The 5000-nt window shown below is 45.7% G+C and overlaps 1 protein-coding gene across 1 annotated transcript in view; it reads left to right on the top strand.

The window, feature by feature from the left end:
• The window catches only part of LOC134192799 (cullin-2-like), an 18592-nt gene that overhangs the window by 6512 nt on the left and 7080 nt on the right, over positions 1-5000 (top strand). The gene's annotated exons all lie outside the window — the stretch shown is intronic.

Raw genomic sequence — 5000 nt, 5'->3', positions numbered from 1 at the left:
ACTCTAGAATGACCAAGGAAAAAAGCAAAGGACCCAGAGGGTCGCCTTGCTGAACACCAGTAGAGGAAGTGAGTTTTCGAATGCCAAAACGAAGTTCAGCTTGTTTATGATAGCTCTACTGCACCCATCCAAACAGCTCAGGAAGCTCTCTGTGAAGACGTCGCAGAAAAGTAGTACGGTCACAATTGTTGAAAGCATTGGACATATCCAGTTTGAGGCAGCATAAGTTGGGATCATCTCCAAATGTATCAATAAAGCTGGATAGTGAATGTACGGCTGCTTCAAGAGCACCTGGAGTGCCAACGCCTACCTGGCCATATGGCAGGAAAACATCTGGAAGCTGAGATTTCACAGCTCAACAGCATACACGACTAATCAGCTGGTGAAGTGTTTCTCCCACAGCAATTGGCCTACCACCTTCACCTTCCCGCTTCTTGTATATAGCTGTTAGTGGGGCTCCTGTAAGCCATAGTGCTGTTCGTCTGTCCATGTTTCCTGACAAGGCCAAATTAACCCAGCAAGTCAAAGTCTCGAGGCATTCTTGTGCAGATGGTGTGAACGAACCCGGGACTGCCTCAAGAAGGTGTTGTGCAGGAAGCTTGGAAAACCCAGGACTAGAGGCTCAAGGAAATGCTTTAAAGCCAATAAAGCTGAAACTGAAGTGACACAAAGATGTGGAGGAATATCATCAGACCAGGAGGGAGGTGGGTTGTACGGATGCCTATGATGGAGTTCTTCAAAGGCCTTCTGATTGTGAGAGGGGGCATAATCATTGGACTGCAGTGATTGCATAGCATCTGCATATCTGCCTTCTCTGCTCAAAAATAAGGCGTGGTGTACATTCCTTTGAGCCAAAGACAAACCAGTTTTATAGAAAACACGACCAGAAGCTGCTCTTCTGGCCTCAATCCACAAAGAAACAAGATCTCCAGATTGCCACTGTTTCATTCGAGGTATTAGGCAAGCACTCACCACATGCCTTTTTTTCCTGCCCCCCCCCACGAGGTGGTGGGCTCAAAACTGCCTTGGCAAAAAAGGGAAGTCGAACAAAGCCCCACAGGTTACTCCTGACAGCCTGTTGAAACTCGAATGACAGAATCTCAGCCAGGAGACACCGAACACCGCAAGGTATATGGCAGACAGAAGTGACCGGTAGAGTTGAGATTTCATCCATGATTGTTTGAAACACATCAGCTTCATTCAGACCAGATTGACAGTTAAGATTCGAAGCTGCTTTTACATCCTCCAGAGCCAAGTCTTCAACATCCACAAGGACATCATTCTCAACTTCAGTGACCGGAATAGGGGGCACTAGAACTGACACGTTGCTAGACCCTTGAACTGACACATAACCAGTTACGGACTTGTGAGGTGATGAAGTGAAGGAAACAAACTCAGACTTGCTTGGAGCTATCATCCGACCTCTACAACGAGGTTTGCCAGCGCCTTGATTACGACGACAAAATTTCCACCTTCTAGCATAAACGAAAGCACATGTGGAACAAACGTTCTGACCGTGATCCTCCAGAGAGCCGACTCCTCACGGAATTGGGTAGCACAAAGTGGGCAAGTGCGACAGACCTGGCCAGCACAAGGTGAACACTCAAGGGAAAGCAACGTACTGCCAGGCTGGCCATTTTCTCCCTGGGCAGGACCCGGATGAGGGTGAATGCCTCCGCAATGTAATATCAAAATGGCGGAAGCCAAACAGAGAAAGGTCAGTAAGGTAAGCCTCAAACTTCCCGTACCTAGGCATTCACTTCTGCTTTGGACAGGGGAAATTCCACATTGTTCAACCGAGGAGTGATAACGAAGCTGTACAGAGGCGAACAAGCCCACACGAATGCGATAAGCCTCGAGAGACACAGTCATAGTGAGACGACAATATCTGAGAGAACTGAACACCTCCAGCAACTATAAAACTTCACCGATATGTTATGAGAAACGAGACTACCCAGAACAACGAGAAAATGTCACACAGAGTTCAAACAGCGTGTGCTGCCATCCAACATACGGGTTATTATGTATGTATATATATATATATATATATATATATATGTTTTGCCTAATTATATTTATTGCATATATATATATATATATATATATATATATATATATGTATGTATGTATGTATGTATATATAAGAGTGACACTCATATATTGGTATATAATACAGATAACACAAATAACACATAGCCTCCCTAAGGACGGAAGCACAAAGAGTCTAAGTCATAATAATTAGGTAGATAGTCACTAATCAGTCTTAAGTTATACTGCCATAAACGAACAGATAGCTGTTCATGAAATTGCCTGGAAGCTTGGCCCAGAGACAAGCCAGATGATAGAAGAGACTTCTTTACAATTGATCTCAACACCTCCAGACTATCTGCAGCCCATACTCCGTATGATTCCACCACAAGAGGGTAGAACAAACAGCCATAACTTGAAACGTTAGCAAGATGGCGTTCATCTTTGTCCACTTCCCCAGCCTCAGCAGCAGCACCAGCTTTTATAGCAGCATTAATAAGGTGAGAGGGAGTGAACAAATTCCTCACGGAAATGTCGAAATAAGCAGCCTTGCCTAGGGAAAACTCGGGATGGAAAACGTTACCTGGTCTTGTCATAGAATGAGAGGAACAGCGTTGTTCTCGACGTACATTGGCGTTGTCTAAGAGCAACCAGTGGAAGATGACGTCACATAAGGCATCATGTCGCTTAATCCGAAGAGGACCACAGCCAAGAGCATGGTCACCAAGAATGTCCAATTCACGACCGCACACACAACGGACTGAGTGTGGGGGTGCTGGAAAAATCGGAATTCCCAAACGCAAACGCAAAGAAGTCACAAATCACGCAGAGACATGGCCTGGTCTAGACTTGAGTTGGGGATTGCCCTCAACCAAGCCCCCGCACGAGGATATGCGACAGCACTGAAACGTGCCTGTTCTCGCAGACTAACAAGGCTGACTTTAATGCTGGATCTCAAAGCATCATCCAGAGCCTTCTGGAAGGAATGTTGTGTAGAAGGAACAGAGGACGAGACAGAACTAGTAGGTGGTAAAAGACTTGCAAGATGTTGCCGGCATTGCACTTCACCAGGGAAAAAGGAAGGATGCTGAGTCCAATCATTTTCTTCATGTACTGGCATCAACGCTGAGTCGTTAAGAAGACGGAGAGACAACTGCCGAGAAGAGTTGCAGCTGCCAACGAAAGCTGCAGATGAAGATCTAGAGGCCTCACGAAGACCTAGACCACCCAAACGAACTGGAAGAGTTGCCTGTTTCCATGCCAGGTCAGAGACCGAAGAAGAGGATAAAGCCTCTAAACTGTGATGAAGACCACTGTCAAACTGTGTCAATACATCATTGATCTTGAAGCCAGGAACCGTTCTAATGATGTGATTCAGCTTGCAAAGGCTCAAACAGCTGCGGAGAAGATGAAGCTCCACCTGAGGATCCTCTAAAGCTGTCAAACGGTCCTGCCAATCCAAAATCTTGTCCACTCGTTGGGAAACAAATTCAGTAACATATGAGGAAGATCCATATACAGGACAACCAAGGAAGTCAACACCACCATGAACCTGAACACTGCGCTGAATTTCAGTAGCAAATTTGGGGAAATTCTGATCTCCAGAGGGCCAAAAGACCTCACATTTGTTCAAATTGATATGAAGACCAAAGGAGGGACCCTTTGATAACAAGACATCCAAGAGACAAGCAACTGAAGCCCGCTGGCCAAGGAAAGAGCCATCGTCCAAATACCATAACTTCAGCTTCAAATCTGGCAATGGACCCAGGTCATCATCCAAAAACTCCATAAGAACGAGGGAGAATAGTAGGGGACCAAGGGGATCCCCTTGTTGCACTCCTGCAGATGACTTGATCCAAGAATTCCCAAAATGCAACATGCCTTCACAATGGTAACACCACGAGGACCATCCAAACAAGGCTGGGAACTTTTTACGTAGGCGACTCAAAAAAGAAGCTCGAGAGCATTCGTTAAAGGCATTTTTCATATCAATTTTCAGGCAACACAAGTTGGGATCAGATCCATATCGAGCAATACAAGCTGATAGTGTGTGCACAGCAGTGTCTAAACGTCCTGGGACACCTACACTAACCTGGCCATAAGACAAAAAGGTGTCAGGTAAGTCCTCTTTCACAGCAGAACAGCACAGACGGCTGACAAGTCGACGTAGGACCTCACCGACAGCTATAGGGCAGACACCACCATGCTTCTTCAATAGAGCAGTGAGACGTGCTCCACATAACCAAGGGGCTATCCTAGGGTCAGTACGACCAGACAAAAGAAAATTTACGAAACAGGTCAAGTTCTCCAAACACTGCTTAGCTGAAGGAGTTGTAGTACCAAGAATAGCATCAAACAAATGCTGAGAATTCAGTTGAGAAGCACCAGGGCTGGATGCTCGAGGAAAAGCTTGAAGTGAAGCCAGAACTGAATCCATACTGACAGATAGTGAAGGAGGGATATCACCAGAAACAGTTGGCAAGACATTCTCTGGGTGGCGTTGATAGATTTCTTCAAGAACCTTGCTGTCATGAGGGCTGGCTGTACCCAGAGAGCCAAGGCACCGCATGGCATCTCTGTAACGACCTTCTCTGGCATAAGCAAATGCCCGTTTTTGATTAATCTGATCTACAGGCGAAGACTTGCAATTAGAAGACTGTTTACAATCAGCATCCAGTCTAGCCTCAAACCAAAGAGACTGAATATCACCAGAAGTCCATCGTTCTAGACAGGATAATAACAAGGATTTGACAACAACACGTTTCTTCCGTCCGCCTCTTGGTGGGCATCTCAAAACAGCTTTAGGGAACATGTGAAGATGAGCATAGCCCCATAAACCATGGTATGTGGCATTCCTGAATTCTGTGGCAAGAACTTCCGCAAGAACAGGACGAACAGAGCGTGGAATATGGCCAATAGTCTTGACTTGTAACAGAAACTTCTTGCATCAAAGTCTCAAACAAGATAGCCTC

This window comes from Corticium candelabrum, chromosome 17, assembly GCF_963422355.1.
Source record: "Corticium candelabrum chromosome 17, ooCorCand1.1, whole genome shotgun sequence".
Classification (NCBI taxonomy): Eukaryota; Metazoa; Porifera; class Homoscleromorpha; order Homosclerophorida; family Plakinidae; genus Corticium; species Corticium candelabrum.
This window is presented reverse-complemented; position numbering and strand designations above follow the sequence as displayed.